This window comes from Triturus cristatus, chromosome 1_1 (genome assembly GCF_964204655.1).
Source record: "Triturus cristatus chromosome 1_1, aTriCri1.1, whole genome shotgun sequence".
NCBI classification, from domain to species: domain Eukaryota; kingdom Metazoa; phylum Chordata; class Amphibia; order Caudata; family Salamandridae; genus Triturus; species Triturus cristatus.
Genome location: NC_140579.1, coordinates 649,017,346 through 649,036,798, shown reverse-complemented (window position 1 = coordinate 649,036,798; position 19,453 = coordinate 649,017,346).

Genomic DNA, 19,453 nt, shown 5'->3' with positions numbered 1-19,453 from the left:
GCTTCCCCTTCGTCCCGCCACAAGGTCAGACCCCCCGATCGCCCGTCGTCAGGGTCCCTGGCCGGGTCCTGCCGCGGAGGTACGCCGCCGGCGCGCCTGGCCCCCTGTGAAGGGGGCCCGGCGACCGGTCCGCCCCGGGCCCGTCCCGGGGCGCCTGGCTGTGTGCCGCGCGTGGCTGTCCGTGGTGTCCCACCGGCTGCCTGCGCGCACTCGCCTCGGGCGCCCTCCTCCGCGGCCAGCTTACCGGCAAAGGGCGAAACCCCTCCAGACGAGATCCGGGGAAAGAGGGCGCGCGCAGCCGGGTACGCCAGGCCCCCTGCTCCGGCAGGGGTGCCTGGCCTTCCCCGGCTCCCCCCGAACGCTCCGGCGTTTTCTTTCCGACTACGACCTCAGATCAGATGTGGCGACCCGCTGAATTTAAGCATATTACTAAGCGGAGGAAAAGAAACTAACCAGGATTCCCCCAGTAACGGCGAGTGAAGAGGGAAGAGCCCAGCGCCGAATCCCCGCCCGGCGGCGGGCGCGGGAAATGTGGTGTACAGAAGACCGACTCCCCGGCATCGCTCAGGGGGCCCAAGTCCTTCTGATCGAGGCTCACCCCGCGGATGGTGTTAGGCCGGTAGCGGCCCCCGGCGCGCCGGGATCGGGTCTTCTCGGAGTCGGGTTGCTTGGGAATGCAGCCCAAAGCGGGTGGTAAACTCCATCTAAGGCTAAATACGGGCGCGAGACCGATAGCCAACAAGTACCGTAAGGGAAAGTTGAAAAGAACTTTGAAGAGAGAGTTCAAGAGGGCGTGAAACCGTCGAGAGGTAAACGGGTGGGGTCCGTGCAGTCCGCCCGGAGGATTCAACACGGCGGGAAGGTCGGTGGCCCGGGAGTTCCGGATCCCCTCTGGGGACCGGCGCCAGGGCCCTACCCGGCCCCCGCAGGGCGCATTTCCTCCGCGGCGGTGCGCCGCGACCGGCTCCGGGTCGGCTGGGAAGGCTTCGGGGTGGCAGGTGGCCCTTCGCTTCTGGCAGAGGGTGTTACAGCCCCCCTGGCAGCAGCTTCGCCGTGTCCGCGGGGCCGAGGGAGATTCGACCGCCTCCGCGCCCTCCCCCGGGCACCCGTTCCCGGCCGCCCCTCGGGGCGCGCCGGGGCGGTTGAAGGGGGGACGGGGCCCCCTGCTCCCGGCGCGACTGTCGACTGGGGCGGACTGTTCTCAGTGTCTCTCTCCGTGCGTGGGCGCCCGCGGACGCCCTCTTCCACCACACCCAGGGGTGGGTCCCTCTGCCGCCGGGCCGGCGGGAAGGGACGCGGAAGGGGGTAACGCGGGCCTGCGGGAGGCTGCCTCCACCACATGCCTTCCGGCACGGGGGCTTCCCCCTCCCGTCCCTGCCCCACCGGGGCGCGGGGATGGGGGCCACAGTCCCTTGCTGCTCGGCAGGGTGACCAGATGGCCTGGCCTCCCCTTCCCGCCGCTCCCGCGCAGGGAGCAGCACCGGGGAAGGAGCCCTCCCGAGCGGCTGCCTCGGAATGCCTGGCCACCCTCGCCGGACTGCAAGGGCGAGTGGGCACGGCACCCTCCCAGGCCACCTGGGGGGCTGGGTGGTCCCTGGCCATCTGGTCGCCTGGCTGCACGACCAGATGGCCCTGCGGGCCGGGCGACCAGATGGCCCTGCGGGCCGGGCGACCAGATGGCCCTGCGGGCCGGGCGACCAGATGGCCCTGCGGGCCGGGTGACCAGATGGCCCTGCGGGCCGGGTGACCAGATGGCCGGCCTGCCGGCCGGCCAGGCTAACTCCAACTTTTGTCCACCCCCAGGGTTCTGTAAGCCCCCACTACGTGGGGGCTTAATAGTCCGTAAAAATGGGCTCCCCGGGCAGGCTGTCGGGGAGAGGACGTGGCCTGGGCTTAACCCTCCTTGGTTCCCGCCGAGGGTCCGGGTGCTGGGGACAGGGGGTCCACCGGGGGCCCGGGGAGGCTGTCCCTGGCCTGGCTGGAGGTCCGGAAGCTGGGCCCGGTGCTGGAGCTCCGTCCCAGGGTGCGGCTCCGTCCCGGGGTGCGGGAGCCCCCTGTCCCGCAAGCCAGCCGAGGGTCCGGGCGCTGGGGACAGGGTGTCCACCGGGGCCCGGGGAGGCTCTCCCCGGCCTGGCTGGGGGTCCAGGAAGCTGGGCCCAGTGCTGGAGCTCCGTCCCAGGGTGCGGCTCCGTCCCGGGGTGCGGGAGCCCCCTGTCCCGCAAGCCAGCCGAGGGTCCGGGAGCTGGGGACAGGGTGTCCACCGGGGCCCGGGGAGTCTCTCCCCGGCCTGGCTGGGGGTCCGGAAGCTGGGCCCGGTGCTGGAGCTCCGTCCCGGGGTGCGGGAGCCCCCTGTCCCGCAAGCCAGCCGAGGGTCCGGGAGCTGGGGACAGGGTGTCCACCGGGGTGGCTCTCCCCGGCCTGGTTGGAGGTCCGGGAGCTGGGCCAGGTGCTGGAGCTCCGTCCCGGGGTGCGGGAGCCCCCTGTCCCGCAAGCCAGCCGCGGGTCCGGGCGCTGGGGTGGGGTGTCCACCGGGGCCCGGGGAGTCTCTCCCCGGGCCTGGCTGGGGGTCCGGAAGCTGGGCCCGGTGCTGGAGCTCCGTCCCGGGGTTGCGGGAGCCCCCTGTCCCGCAAGCCAGCCGAGGGTCCGGGAGCTGGGGACAGGGTGTCCACCGGGGCCCGGGGAGTCTCTCCCCGGCCTGGCTGGGGGTCCGGAAGCTGGGCCCGGTGCTGGAGCTCCGTCCCGGGGTGCGTGAGCCCCCTGTCCCGCAAGCCAGCCGAGGGTCCGGGAGCTGCGGACAGGGTGTCCACCGGGGCGGCTATCCCCGGCCTGGCTGGAGGTCCGGGAGCTGGGCCAGGTGCTGGAGCTCCGTCCCGGGGTGCGGGAGCCACCTGTCCCGCAAGCCAGCCGAGGGTCCGGGCGCTGGGGTCGGGTGTCCACCGGGGCCCGGGGAGTCTCTCCCCGGGCCTGGCTGGGGGTCCGGAAGCTGGGCCCGGTGCTGGAGCTCCGTCCCGGGGTTGCGGGAGCCCCCTGTCCCGCAAGCCAGCCGAGGGCCCGGGAGCTGGGGACAGGGTGTCCACCGGGGCCCGGGGAGTCTCTCCCCGGCCTGGCTGGGGGTCCGGAAGCTGGGCCCGGTGCTGGAGTTCCGTCCCGGGGTGCGGGAGCCCCCTGTCCCGCAAGCCAGCCGAGGGTCTGGGAGCTGGGGACAGGGTGTCCACCGGGGCGGCTCTCCCCGGCCTGGCTGGAGGTCCGGGAGCTGGGCCAGGTGCTGGAGCTCCGTCCCGGGGTGCGGGAGCCCCCTGTCCCGCAAGCCAGCCGAGGGTCCGGGCGCTGGAGTCGGGTGTCCACCGGGGAGTCTCTCCCCGGGCCTGGCTGGGGGTCCGGAAGCTGGGCCCGGTGCTGGAGCTCCGTCCCGGGGTTGCGGGAGCCCCCTGTCCCGCAAGCCAGCCGAGGGTCCGGGAGCTGGGGACAGGGTGTCCACCGGGGCCCGGGGAGTCTCTCCCCGGCCTGGCTGGAGGTCCGGGAGCTGGGCCCGGTGCTGGAGCTCCGTCCCGGGGTGCGGGAGCCCCCTGTCCCGCAAGCCAGCCGAGAGTCCGGGCGCTGGGGACAGGGTGTCCACCGGGGCGTCTCTCCCCGGCCTGGCTGGAGGTCCGGGAGCTGGGCCCGGTGCTGGAGCTCCGTCCCGATGTGCGGGAGCCCCCTGTCCCGCAAGCCAGCCGAGGGTCCGGGCGCTGGGGACAGGGTGTCCACCGGGGCCCGGGGAGTCTCTCCCCGGCCTGGCTGGAGGTCCGGAAGCTGGGCCCGGTGCTGGAGCTCCGTCCCGGGGTTGCGGGAGCCCCCTGTCCCGCAAGCCAGCCGAGGGTCCGGGAGCTGGGGACAGGGTGTCCACCGGGGCCTGGGGAGTCTCTCCCCGGCCTGGCTGGAGGTCCGGGAGCTGGGCCCGGTGCTGGAGCTCCGTCCCGGGGTGCAGGAGCCCCCTGTCCCGCAAGCCAGCCGAGGGTCCGGGCGCTGGGGACAGGGTGTCCACCGGGGCGTCTCTCCCCGGCCTGGCTGAAGGTCCGGGAGCTGGGCCCGGTGCTGGAGCTCCGTCCCGGTGTGCGGGAGCCCCCTGTCCCGCAAGCCAGCCGAGGGTCCGGGCGCTGGGGACAGGGTGTCCACCGGGGCCCGGGGAGTCTCTCCCCGGCCTGGCTGGAGGTCCGGAAGCTGGGCCCGGTGCTGGAGCTCCGTCCCGGGGTGCGGGAGCCCCCTGTCCCGCAAGCCAGCCGAGGGTCCGGGCGCTGGGGACGGGGGTCCACCGGGGCCCGGGGAGGCTCTCCCCGGGCCTTGCTAGGCTCCGTGTGCCCGGAGGAGGCTCCCCGGCCTGGCTGCTTTCAGAAGCAAGGACCGGGCCCGTGAGCCGGGGTGGCTTGCTTTTTTATTCTACGCTGGCGGAACGGAATTTTCCGCCCACCCCTAATCCTATGCCGCCTCCCAGGAAGGTTTGTCAGGTGCAAGCCCCGTCCCCCAGTCTGGGAAGGTGGTAGACTTCTAGGCTTAAGAGCACACGGGTCTCTTGCGATGCTAATGGCCTTTTTGTTATGCGCAAAAGTGCATTTGCATCACTTGCCTGTCCCGCTGAAGTGCTGACTTGAAACTTGAATTACCAAGGAAGGCTGGACTTCAGCTATTAACTCCACAGATGTCTGGAAGAAGGCGCATTTTTCTTTGTCATGAATTCGTTGTGTTTTATATGGCGGGAAATTCATGCTTACATTACAAGCGCCTGGCTGGGGGTCCAGGAAGCTGGGCCCAGTGCTGGAGCTCCGTCCCAGGGTGCGGCTCCGTCCCGGGGTGCGGGAGCCCCCTGTCCCGCAAGCCAGCCGAGGGTCCGGGAGCTGGGGACAGGGTGTCCACCGGGGCCCGGGGAGTCTCTCCCCGGCCTGGCTGGGGGTCCGGAAGCTGGGCCCGGTGCTGGAGCTCCGTCCCGGGGTGCGGGAGCCCCCTGTCCCGCAAGCCAGCCGAGGGTCCGGGAGCTGGGGACAGGGTGTCCACCGGGGCGGCTCTCCCCGGCCTGGTTGGAGGTCCGGGAGCTGGGCCAGGTGCTGGAGCTCCGTCCCGGGGTGCGGGAGCCCCCTGTCCCGCAAGCCAGCCGAGGGTCCGGGAGCTGGGGACAGGGTGTCCACCGGGGCCCGGGGAGTCTCTCCCCGGCCTGGCTGGGGGTCCGGAAGCTGGGCCCGGTGCTGGAGCTCCGTCCCGGGGTGCGGGAGCCACCTGTCCCGCAAGCCAGCCGAGGGTCCGGGCGCTGGGGTCGGGTGTCCACCGGGGCCCGGGGAGTCTCTCCCCGGGCCTGGCTGGGGGTCCGGAAGCTGGGCCCGGTGCTTGAGCTCCGTCCCGGGGTTGCGGGAGCCCCCTGTCCCGCAAGCCAGCCGAGGGCCCGGGAGCTGGGGACAGGGTGTCCACCGGGGCCCGGGGAGTCTCTCCCCGGCCTGGCTGGGGGTCCGGAAGCTGGGCCCGGTGCTGGAGTTCCGTCCCGGGGTGCGGGAGCCCCCTGTCCCGCAAGCCAGCCGAGGGTCTGGGAGCTGGGGACAGGGTGTCCACCGGGGCGGCTCTCCCCGGCCTGGCTGGAGGTCCGGGAGCTGGGCCAGGTGCTGGAGCTCCGTCCCGGGGTGCGGGAGCCCCCTGTCCCGCAAGCCAGCCGAGGGTCCGGGCGCTGGGGTCGGGTGTCCACCGGGGAGTCTCTCCCCGGGCCTGGCTGGGGGTCCGGAAGCTGGGCCCGGTGCTGGAGCTCCGTCCCGGGGTTGCGGGAGCCCCCTGTCCCGCAAGCCAGCCGAGGGTCCGGGAGCTGGGGACAGGGTGTCCACCGGGGCCCGGGGAGTCTCTCCCCGGCCTGGCTGGAGGTCCGGGAGCTGGGCCCGGTGCTGGAGCTCCGTCCCGGGGTGCGGGAGCCCCCTGTCCCGCAAGCCAGCCGAGAGTCCGGGCGCTGGGGACAGGGTGTCCACCGGGGCGTCTCTCCCCGGCCTGGCTGGAGGTCCGGGAGCTGGGCCCGGTGCTGGAGCTCCGTCCCGATGTGCGGGAGCCCCCTGTCCCGCAAGCCAGCCGAGGGTCCGGGTGCTGGGGACAGGGTGTCCACCGGGGCCCGGGGAGTCTCTCCCCGGCCTGGCTGGAGGTCCGGAAGCTGGGCCCGGTGCTGGAGCTCCGTCCCGGGGTTGCGGGAGCCCCCTGTCCCGCAAGCCAGCCGAGGGTCCGGGAGCTGGGGACAGGGTGTCCACCGGGGCCTGGGGAGTCTCTCCCCGGCCTGGCTGGAGGTCCGGGAGCTGGGCCCGGTGCTGGAGCTCCGTCCCGGGGTGCAGGAGCCCCCTGTCCCGCAAGCCAGCCGAGGGTCCGGGCGCTGGGGACAGGGTGTCCACCGGGGCGTCTCTCCCCGGCCTGGCTGGAGGTCCGGGAGCTGGGCCCGGTGCTGGAGCTCCGTCCCGGTGTGCGGGAGCCCCCTGTCCCGCAAGCCAGCCGAGGGTCCGGGCGCTGGGGACAGGGTGTCCACCGGGGCCCGGGGAGTCTCTCCCCGGCCTGGCTGGAGGTCCGGAAGCTGGGCCCGGTGCTGGAGCTCCGTCCCGGGGTGCGGGAGCCCCCTGTCCCGCAAGCCAGCCGAGGGTCCGGGCGCTGGGGACGGGGGTCCACCGGGGCCCGGGGAGGCTCTCCCCGGGCCTTGCTAGGCTCCGTGTGCCCGGAGGAGGCTCCCCGGCCTGGCTGCTTTCAGAAGCAAGGACCGGGCCCGTGAGCCGGGGTGGCTTGCTTTTTTATTCTACGCTGGCGGAACGGAATTTTCCGCCCACCCCTAATCCTATGCCGCCTCCCAGGAAGGTTTGTCAGGTGCAAGCCCCGTCCCCCAGTCTGGGAAGGTGGTAGACTTCTAGGCTTAAGAGCACACGGGTCTCTTGCGATGCTAATGGCCTTTTTGTTATGCGCAAAAGTGCATTTGCATCACTTGCCTGTCCCGCTGAAGTGCTGACTTGAAACTTGAATTACCAAGGAAGGCTGGACTTCAGCTATTAACTCCACAGATGTCTGGAAGAAGGCGCATTTTTCTTTGTCATGAATTCGTTGTGTTTTATATGGCGGGAAATTCATGCTTACATTACAAGCGCTATTCTACTGTAAATACGGACTTATTTTTCACAAGGGCTCGCAGGTTTTATAAGGATTCCTGAACATGGCACATTTCTCTTTTAAAATTAAATGTCTTCAATTCAAATGGGCTCCCGTAAGAGACACAACTCTGATAAATAAATGATGTACTGTAAGTTCATCAGGCCTGTTTCCTAATTGAAAGAGATGCTTCTCAGCGCCCAATAGTGAGAATACGGGTACATCCAACATTGAAGACAAGATTCAAAACATATATGTGATGTTCAGAGTAATAAATTGGTGTTCTGGTACACACATGCACAACAACCATACTATTTCCTTGGTAAATAACATTTTGATTATCATTTGCCAAACATGTACTCTACTTTCATTTTCTACGGTGGAATCCTATTTATATCTGTGTATGCTTAAATGGCAAAAATTATGTAAACAATGCCATAGATTGTTATGCAAAATTTCACTTTAGATGCGGAGTTTACACATATTTTGTCCCAGATGTAGAAAAGTTTACTCTGGATTTGCATTGGAAAAGTGACACATACCTGCGCAAAAGGATTTTTGGGGGGATTTACTTTCCAGCACAATACAAGCAGCGCAAGGGGCTGCTTTGTATTACTCTGCATCAAGGGGGTGTTTCATGGGTGGTACATGGGCATTTACATGCAACCACCAACAGTTATTGATGACAATCCTAACTACAAACAATAATAGACAGTCTTTTGCACCAAAAAAAGTGAGCATTTTGAAGCAGTTGTTAAAAAGTATTTTATTTCTCCTGACTTCCCACTTTTCATATGTGCTGCACTGTCCTGTACTGTCAAAGATGACTATCAAAACACAGCTAGAGTGCAACCTGCTAGGAATTGAGGAACTCATTCTGTTAATAAAACCTAGCCTTAAACCTTTTATTTGGACTATTCACCTTGTTAGTACTGTTTGTAAACAGAATTTGGAGAGCTTCCATGCCATAGTTAGTTGAGAGTCCTCGGGCGACACCTTCAGATGTGACATAATGATCACAAAGCAGGCCAAATCTAAAGCCATCAAATGGCAAAAAAAGAGATGCCAGAAATGACCAGATTGCCTATGATGGAATTGCCATGCGGCCTGGCACTATTTTTGTCACCAAAAGCATTGTTTTGACCCTGAACAGAGGAAAGATTGAGTCAGGGCGGAGGGGGGGGTTCTCAAGGTGCTATTGTATTTGTAGGTTTGGTTTGCCATGTACTTAAACTTTGAGGAATTCTGGAATTCTCAATGCCTAGTCTGTATGTAGGTGAGGGTATGGGTTTCAACACAAAAATCAATAAAAATAGTTAATCAATAGTTCTTTACCCTACCTTTCCTCTTTAATCCTAGCTTTCTATTGCAGCTACGATAGCTCTCAAGCTGAGCAGCACCCAGTATGTCTTTGTGCATTTAATTCTTTTGTACATCATAATATTTGAATTCTTGTCTTGCATATTACTAAAACACCACAAGTGTTTCAATGAAAGGAAAACATCAGGACTGGAAAATCTACTCAAGTTTGACATGGGACAGCTTCAGTTCAATCAGTGCTGTTCGCTATTTGCTTTCTCATGTGTTCCTCTTTTAGCTGTTCCTGCTCACCATCCGTTTCCGCTGTCTGCCCATCCTCCCCTGAGCAGGCGTGCCTTTGGCAGACCGCCAAAGGCGCGCCTAAGGCAAGCCCGTCTGCGCCCGGACCGCGCCCAGCGCCAGGACCCCTGGCCCCCGCAAACGCCACGACACCAGACTCTGCTATGACTCTAGCACCCTCAACGCCGGACGAGCACGCACCTGCTGCCTGGCCGCCCCAAAGCACACCCAAGGACCCTTCTCCTGCCGGAACTACAGCTTCACCAGCATCCGGCCCGCCAACCCACCTACCAAAGAAACCAACCACCTCGGATGCATTCTTCTCAACACCCGCTCCGCCCGTAAACACGCAGTTGAACTCTGGGACCTACTCGACACCCACGCCCCAGACGTCGCCTTCCTGACGGAGACCTGGCTGAACCCTCCTTGGCACCCAACATCACCATAGCCATCCCGGAAGGCTACAAGATCACCTGCAAGGACCGCACCAACGGAGTAGGAGGAGGAATTGCCATCGTCCACAGAAACACTCTCAAAATCTCGACAGACACAGACGACACCCTCAGCAACGCCGAACACCTGCACTTCCAGATCCACACCGACCCCAACACCACCCTCAGAGGTACCCTCGTCTACAGACCCCCCCCAGACCCCGACCGCAGTTCAGCGACTCAATCGCAGACTTCATCAGCACACAAACCCTCGCCTCGACTGACTACATCCTCCTCGGGGACCTGAACTTCCACCTCGAACAACAACGAGCCCAACTCTTCCACTGTGATCGACAACCTCGCCAACCTCTGACTCAGACAACTCTTCACAACACCCACCCACTCCGCCAGCCACACGCTTGATACATCTTCTCAGCAAGCTCCCATGTCTTCTTCAACCACACCACCGAACTCCACTGGACCGTCCACCGCTGCTTCCACTTCACCTTCCGGAAACCCACCACCGCACCCAGCAGATGCCTCGCCGTCGCTGGAGCAAGGTCACCGAGGACCAGCTGTCCACCGCCCTCGCCCAGAGCCCACCCGCAGACCGAAACGACCCGACACCGCAGCCCACAGCCTCAGACAATGGATCAATGACTGCGTCCACACCCTCGCCCGCTCAAGAAACCCTCCAACACCCACACCAGCAAGAGAGCCAGCTGGTTCACCGAAGACCTCCAGGCCTCCAAGCGAACCTGCCGAAAACTCGAAAAAAACTATATCCGCGAACGAACACCGGAAAGCTAACACGTTTGGGAGGACGCGCTGAACTCGTTTGCTGCTCCATAGCGGAAGGCTCGCAAACAACCTTTTTTACATCGGCGCAGGGACGCGCTGAACCTCCTCCCCTCCGTACCTGCGTCACAAGCCATCCTGTCACTCCGGCGTGAGGAAACGCCGTGAACGTTGTTAGCTCAACACCCTGCTACCCGTTATTTGTTCAAGACCCCGGAGGTCTTACCTGCTATCTGCAAAGCACGAAGAGGTGCTGTCGGAAACCCCTCCTTTCTTATGGTGCAAGGATACGCTACACTGTGCAGTAAGTGCAGCGCGTTGACCGTCGGCAGCGCTAGATCACGCTGATTTACAAGGAGTGCTTGTACGCGTACACCACGCGTTTATTACTGAATATATTGCTACGCTGGGCAGTTGCTTTATTTTGTGCCTTGGGGACATACTACTAACTTCATGTAAATTCATGGACGTGATTGGAAGTGCTTTTGTGAAAGGATTCGTCTGCTATTGCTCGTAAAGACCAATCGAACATCAGCACCATCTAGTGGACACTGTGTGAACAACTAGAAACCCCACGTGCCGCTCGAAGGCTTTGGACTCTGTCTCACACATCGGTTGGGCCATTATCGTGGATGTGATCGGCGCTTGGTGGCAAGGTGAATTTTAAAGGCACGGGGAGCTCATTTTATTGACTACCTTTTACACACGGGACTGCGAGGACCAGGGTGCTTTGTTCACCACTCACTTCCCGCACCTGGTTCCTCTTCCCGGCTCCGCCCCCGGCAAGTACTTCAGGCCTCGCGGCCCCCCGCTTCGCGGGTGCCGCTCGAAGGCTTTGGACTCTGTACCACACATCGGTTGAGCCATTATCATGGATGTGATCGGCGCTTGGTGGCAAGCTGAATTTTAAAGGCACGGGGAGCTCATTTTATTGACTACCTTTTACACACGGGACTGCGAGGACCAGGGTGCTTTGTTCACCACTTCCTCTTCCCGGCTCCTCCCCTCGCCTTTTTTAACCCACACCTGTTCTCGCGTGAGCGGGACGCGTGCGGGGCGCTCCCCGGGGCGAAGCCCGAGCAAAGGGCGGGCCCTCTTAGGCCCTCTTAGGCCCTCTTAGGCCACAAGAGGCCGGGCAGGGCCAATTCCCCAACGTCCCCATTGTGTTGTATAGATTTATTTCTCTCCAATGTTGGTATGGCTCAGAGTTTGGCCAATGCTGTTGTAGAAAAACAGGGGGGGTTCCTAACTGGTACACTTGATAGCTATTTTACAAGGGTTTCCACTGATTTTGATAGGGAGTCTATGCTAGAAGAGCGAAGGGCGGAGCGCCGTCGCTCGGTTGAAAGTTTGAAAAATTGGGCTCCTAAAGATTCCATGTCCCAGACTCTCCCTTCTAGTGGTGAAGTCCCAGTGGCACTGACGGCCTTACACTTTCTGTGAGCGTGCCTCTTCTGTTACGAGATTTTATATGTACTCCTACCCCTCTAATCGATCAGACTGGCAGCCATCCCACGCCTTCCAGCCCCAGTGTATTAACTGCTAATTTTACTAACTCAATTTCTAGCAGGAGTAAACCCGTTCGACATAAGATGACTAAATCAATTCCGCCTAAGGTACATGGTCCCCCTCCAGGCAAAAGAAGACGAAAAGGGGGCGAATACCAAAAACCCAAGATTAGTCACAAAGATTTTGGCAGACATCCTAAGCCGATTATTAGAATAAATCAGGCGTCTGCTGCCGTATTAGCCAATTCCCCTAAATCTACCTATTTTGACAAGGAAGCTAGCTTCATTGCACCCACTGCCCCTTCTGCTGATTTGGTTCCGAACATAGTTCTCTCCACCCCTCTACTAGATAGTATGGAACAACTAATTAGGTCCCTCGTTTCTCCAATCATAGAAGGCCTAAAGAGGGTGGAAAAACATCTAGAAGTCATCGAGTGTGCTATTAGGAGCAAGGATGTTGCAAACAGGGATGCTGTGAATATGGTGTTGTCCCCCTCACACTTGGGCGTACAATCAAATAGCCAAGCCCCCAAAGTTGCATCAGTACCTTTTAATTTGGAAAAACCCCAACAACAAAGGTTACCTCCCACAATGTTGGCAAACAAACCAGCAGTTATATCTACTAACGAACCGAAGAGAAGAACAGATAATGTACATGCAAGAAATCTGCAGGAGGGGGCGGGGAGCTCCAGTTATATAAGGGTTCCAACGAATAAAGGTCCAATAGTTGAACTCCCCCCTGAAGCCGTGCCTTATGTGGTTGTCTTGACAGATAACAAAAGGGAAGGGTTCGCCCAACTAAAAAACAAAACCATGCACTGGCTTAGTATATACAGACCTATTACAAATAACATCAATGGAGAAATAGTGCATGTTAGGCGACTCTCATGGCTGGGTGGTAGAAGTAAAGATCTAGAGGGAGATGTAGTCATAGTTAATTTTAGAGATCCTCGAGTGGTTAACCATATTCTAAATTGGCCCTCGGGTAATAAAATGAATTCCATTATACCCCGTGCATTGACATATTTCTATCCAAGATCATTGGTGTTCCCTTCAACTCTTGTAAGTGGCCAAGGACCTATTTACCGGAATGATTTAGTTCCTTCTAACACGAGGTGCCCCGCACAAATACAACACCCAGCACCTGTCGTTGATCCCTTTGGGTGGAATATTGTTCCTCCTAGATTTAATATAAACACCAATAGGGGAATGGAGCATTTAAGACCCTTTACACCCTTGGAGACTGTAAACAGGTTCGATGTGTTAACAGATATGGAAGGGTGCGACTGAAGATCACAGCAGCTGTGGGGTTCGAGGTCTTCCCTGGTTGGAGGTGTGACCAGTGTGAAGCCACAATGTATCGACTCTCCTAGCAAACAAGTAGCTGGGTTTGCTCCCCTAATTGAGCGTGATTCCATCATTGTGCATGATAACATCGGTAGGGAGGTGATTTTGATGGCTGGTGAGACTTGTGTTAGAGACGGAAACGGTCCAATTACAACACCTAAGGCGCCATTGCTTCCGTCTGTGCCTGTCAGGAAAGACCCTAACAAAGGTGGGGTCGGGGCTGGAAGCTTAATGTCATGGAATATAGCGGGCTTGCGTAATAAATATGAATCGCAAGAGTGGGTTGACTTTGTCAATGGCTTTGATATTTGTATATTCCAAGAGACATGGGTGTGCGAACCCATGTTCTTGCAGGGCTTTCTGAACTATTCTGTGCCAGCCTCTAAGGGTAACAAGGGTCGGCCAATGGGAGGTTTGACGATTTGGGTTTGCCAAAACCTGTCCTTAAATACAAGAGTCATCGAGACAGGGAGCAGGGATATCCAACTAATAAATTTAGACTTGGGATTGCTGGGGTGCCTTGATCTATACAATGTATATATTAGGGGTAACAAGGGTGGTAAGTCAGAAACCCTAGCTTCCCTGGTGGCTCTCTTAAATACCCATTCCCTGGCAAATAATATCATAATTGCTGGCGATTTTAATCGTACATTTGAACCACTGGCCATAGGTGATGATTGTCCAGGGTTAGTTGAAGATAGGCATTGGGGCGTCCCTCCACTTGATTTAGATCCGATAAAGCGATGGACCGACGACATTATTTGTCTAAATGCCATCTGCCTGGAGAGAGGCCTCCGCGCGCTAAATGGGAGAACCAAGAGTGATAGGATGGGCGCCTGCACTTTTAATAACAATCGGAGTAGAAGCAGGATAGACTATGTCATGTGTAACCTGGAAATATGGAACCTGGTTAATGATATGGAGGTTACCCATAGGATGGAAAGCGATCATGACCCTCTGTGTATCTCCCATGGATGGTGGTCCTTGTCTAGTGGGAATGCTCGAACAGCGTGGGAACGCCTCCCTTTACCTGTTTCTTCTAACAACACACGCCGGCTAAAATGGCCCCGCGTACTGGCCAACCAAGATTCTATAGCTAGTATAAACAGGGAGGTGGATAGAGCTATATAGGCTTTGGAGCAGGCTGTCGCTGTTACCCAGGGGTCGCAGGAAGTAACAATGATACACGATAACCTCCTCTTAACTATCAAGACACACTTTCAGAAGGCAGGTAGGACTAATAACCGCAGTGCCCCTAATACGACTGCAAAGTGGTATAACGCATAGTGCCGGACGGCAGGGTTGGCCCTGGGTAGTGCCATTAAGTCTAGGGACCTGGGGTTAATTCGTGGTTCTAGAAGCAATTATAAAAACTGTATAGCTGCAGCAAAAAAGGAGTGGGACGAGAGGCACTGGAGAGAGTTGCTGGAAGCCTGCGGCTCCAAGGACTCCAGGCTTTTCTGGAATATTGTTAGATGGGGGAGAGGTGGCGCCCCCGATTGCCCTGATAACAATGTCCCGGAGGAGGATTGGGTCAAATACTTTAAACCCCAATACGCTGACCCTAACCCAGGCAGGGAGATGGAAGGGTTTAGGGATGTCTACCCGAATGAGCCGCTTTTTACCCATAAGGAGGTTTTGCTGGCTCTAAGTGCTGTATCGTCGGGTAGAGCCCCTGGGATGGATGGGGTACCGGCAGATCTCTTTATCTATGATAAGGATAGATGGGGCAGATATATCCTTCTCCTTGCTAATGCAGTTGCCCAAGGAGCACCGGTACCGTTGAGCTGGAGGGGTGCAATCATCATTCCCATATTCAAGAAGGGCGATAGGGGATTGCCTGGGAACTATCGCCCTATCAGCCTGATAGCGACAATACAAAAGGTTGTGGGGAGGATGGTTGTAAATAAACTCATGGAATGGGTGGACGAGCATAATGCACTTTCACCCTACCAAGCAGGGTTCCGGACGGCTACTAGCACGATAGACCAAGTGTTCAGATTTACTATGGTTCAATGGCGGACAGTGGCGCTGGGCGGAGGCAGCTTGTACGCTGCTTTTGTAGACTTGCGGGCTGCCTTTGACCTGGTGCCTAGGTCCAAGTTGTGGTTTGAACTAAGTAGTCTGGGTCTGCCTGAAGACTTGTTGACCATGGTTATGCGGTTACATGCAGCTAATTTCGCTAGGATACAGTGGGGTGCACAGGGTGAGACTACTGATGATTTCCCAGTGGAACGGGGCGTGCGACAGGGTTGTGCGATGGCCCCGCTGCTTTTTTCTTTATTTATTAATGGGGTAGTAGCCAGAATGTTGGCATAGAACGTGGACGCACCTTCGTTGGCGGGCATCAAGATTCCGATCTTGATGTTCGCTGACGATACGCTGATCCTGTCTAAGACCCCTAATGGCCCGCAAAGTGCTCTCTGTATTTTTGACGACTTTTGCAGGAACTATGGCCTTGAAGTAAATGTGGCAAAGACCAAGCTCATGTTTTTTAATCCGCATCGCAGTGCTAGACCCAGGCTGTTTTTGAGCCATCGCCCCCTGGATGTAGTTAGAGCCTTCACCTATTTGGGCGTCCATATAACCGATGACTCAAGATGGGCTGAGCATATTGAATTGGCTGCCTTAAAGCATAAGCAAGTGTCTGGAATCCTTGGGCTTGAGCACAGGAAATCACGGTCGAAACCCATTGCACCAGTTCTAAAGGTGTATGAAGCAAAATCTTTGGGGACTGCACTGTATGGTGCAGAATTGTGGGGATTTGGTAGTCTTAACTCGATGCAGATCTCTGAGAACAAGTTTTTTAGGTCATTAGTCGGTCTCCCTAAAAGTACACCTCTGATCCCTATGAGATATGATCTGGGAAGGGAGGCAGTAGGGGATTTGGCAAGATTACGTCCGATCTTGTATTGGAGGCGGCTCTGGACCACACCAGAACTTAAGCATTATGCTGAGGGCTTCGCAGCAGTGATTCAGGCGGATGTCTATCACAAGATCCAATGGTTGACCAAACTTAGAGTACTGTTATGTACGCTTGGGTTAAAGATGCTATGGGAAACCCCACATGAAGCTGTCTTCCCTAGTAAGCATGTAATTAAGGAATTGTATTCGGCCTATGTGTTCGAACAGGCATGGAGAAAATCTGATGCAGGCTCTATGTCTGGCCGTTTTTTGGAGGTCAAGTCCGTCCCTTTACTAGAATTATTTTGGGACACTATAACTAACCCAAGGGACAGGAAACTTTTCTTCCAACTGAGGATAGGCGCCCTCCCCTTAAGGTCTTTAACCGGGAGGTGGAGGGGGTCCGCTGATTTTTCCTGTCCCGCTTGTGGAATAATAAAGGAGTCTATTGGGCATTTCTTGTTTTCCTGTAAGGCCTATTCTGCCCCCCGGCGCATTTGGCTAGCACCGGCCTGCAGAAACTTAAGCATTTCCAAGGGTTCCGTAGCTATGAGAATTATCTCCTCTAGTTCCTGTCTCCAAATGACTGTTGCAACTGCTAAATTCTTGGGTTGGGCATGGTCTATTAGACAAAGCACCATTGCCTAGGAGTCTACCGCCTAGATGAATGTGGCACTGGGTTTGTGCTAATTTATTGTAACTATTCACATTTCTTTTTTTCTATAAACTGATTGTTTTTTTTTATTTTTTTTAAATGTTGTATGATATTAACAATTATTGTATGTATTGCTTTTATGAGAAATGCTCGAATAAAGTTATTCGATTCGCTACACAGCCCACAAGAACGCCACCCGCAGACACCACCACCTCATCAGATCCGCCAAAAGGACCTCCTTCAAAGAATGCCTAGACAACAACGCACACAACAGCAAAGAGCTCTTCAGCATCGTGAAGGAACTCTCCAACACCAATGACATCCCACCGTCACAAGACCTGTGCGACTCGCTGGCCACTTTCTTCCACCGCAAGATCGCCGACATCCACGACCGCTTCGACGCCGTCACCACCCCGGCACCCGCTGAGACACCCGCTCCCACGACCACCACCCGCACCAACCGCCTGCTCACCTGGACCAACCTCAACGACACCATCAAGATCATGAACACCATCTGCTCCGGATCCCCGGAAGACCCCTGCCCACACCACATCTTCAACAAAGCCAGCAGCCCTATCGCACCCCGTCTCCGGAAAACTATCAACATCTCCTTTGAGACAGCGACCTTCCCGGAGAGCTGGAAGCACGCAGAGATCAACGCCTTACTCAAGAAACCCAAGGCGGACCCCATGGACCTCAAGAACTTCCGACCCATCTCCCTGCTCCCGTTCCTGGTGGAGGAAAAGGCCGTCAACAAACAACTGACCAGCTTCCTCAAGGAGAACAGCATCCTGGACCCGTCCCAGTCTGGGTTCCATAGCACCGAAACTGCCCTCATCGCCGCCACCGACATCAGGACCCTGCTTGACAACGGTGAAACCGTGGCCCTTATCCTCCTGGACCTGTCAGCCGCCTTCGACACGGTCTGCCACCACACACTACGAACACGCCTCCACGACGCCGGAATCCAAGAGAAGGCCCTGGACTGGACCACCTCCTTCCTCTCCGGCAGAACTCAGAGCGTCCGCCTCCCCCCTCCTCCCCCCCTTCCGCTCCGAAGCCACCAAGATCATCTGCGGCATACCCTAAGGCTCAGCCCTACGTTGTTCAACGTCTACATGACACCACTTGCCAACGTCGCACGATTGTACGACCTCAACATCATCTCCTACGCCGATGACACTCAGCTGATCCTCTCCCTCACCAAAGACCCCCACACCACCAAAACCAACCTCCACGAAGGAATGAAGGCCGTCGCCGACTGGATGAGAAACAGCCGACTGAAGCTGAACTCTGACAAGACGGAGGTCCTCATCCTCGGATCCTCCCCCTCGGCCTGGGATGACTCCTGGTGGCCGACTGCACTAGGAGCACCCCCCCACACCCACTGACCACGCATGCAACCTAGGGGTCATCCTCGACTCCCCCTTCTCCATGACAAAGCAGGTCAACGCCGTCTCCTCCTCCTGCTTCAACACCCTCCGCATGCTTCACAGGATCTTCAAGTGGATCCCCACCGAAACTAGAAAGACGGTCACCCAGGCCCTCGTCAGCAGTAGACTGGACTACGGCAACACTCTATGCAGGAGCCCTGGCCAAACTCCTGAAACTGCTCCAATGCATCCAGAACACCTCCGCACGCCTGATCCTCGACATCCCTCGCCGCAGCCACATCACACCCTACCTGAGACCTGCACTGGCTCCCCATCAACAAGAGGATAACCTTCAAGCTCCTCACCCATGCACACAAGGCACTCCATGACACCGGACCAGCGTACCTCAACAGCCGACTCAGCCTCTACACCCCCACCTGCCAGCTCTGCTCCGCAGACCGCGCCCTCGCCTCCGTCCCCCGCATCTGAAGAGTGACCGGTGGCAGCAGATCATTCTCCCACCTCGCCGCCAAGACATGGAACACCCTCCCCATCCACCTGCGGCAGACTGAAGACCTCCTTACCTTGTGGAGACTCCTCAAGACCTGGCTCTTCGAACAGTAGTAGCGTTCTCCCTTCCCTAGCGCCTTAAGACCCTCGTGGATATGTAGTGCGCTTTATAAATGCTATGATTGATTGATTTTTCCAGTGTCTTATCCTTTCAGAGTTCCCTAGATTTCAATCTTCACAGTCCTCTCTCCTGGGCAGATCATGTTTTTACTATGTGCATGTTTATCTCATTTCTAGGACTTCTCTAAAGTTATTGATCTTCCCATTCTCTTTCTCCTGTCTCTTCCTTCTGTCTCTTCCTCTCCATGTATTTCTTTGTTTACGGTTCTTTTTGTTGCTTTTGTTTAGTTTCCTGTTCTCTACTTGCATTTATTTGCATGTCACCGATTTCCCCCCCCCACCCCCACCCCCCCCCCAACTTTTGTTGACTTACAAAACATACTTTCCCAAATTAAAGGAACACTTTGTAATGTGGTTGCTAATCCTGGGCTCTATTTTGAAACCATCACTGAAGGTTCCCTTTAAAACATGAAAAAAGAATGAAAATACCTCCCATTGCTGAGTCTGTAAAAGTGTTAGAGCAAAGGGTAGACCCAAAAATCACTGGGACCTGGGTATGAGACCGTATAAAGAAAAAGGTCCCAGAGCATAAAAGCTTGTAGAGCATAAACAAAATCAACGTCAAAGATACATTCAGACATTTACGTGATGGCAAAGTGTTATTTAATCACACTTGGCAAAATACACATTTTTGGGGAAATGAATTGACACTGATCAAAAGTGCGGGGTGCCAAAGGAGGGGAGGGGTTAGTGAGTAAAGTGAGGTAATAGGGCAGGTGACATATAACTTTTTGACACTGTCACAAATCAATTGTTAGGCATACAACTCTATGCCACACAGTCAGAATGAAATTAATTCATTTGAATATACATTATTTACAGAACCATGTACAATTGGAAGGACACAGTGCACATTGCACTATTGAAAGTACTCGTAAGATCGTATGTCGACGTTTCGACCCCTTGACCTAGGTAGGTTGGTTGAATCCTTACTGACGGGGTCTTCTTCAGGACAGAAGTGACGGTGTAACAGAGAGGAGGGGCACCATATTTGAAGGTGAACGTGTGGTAAATAATGGCTTAGCGTCA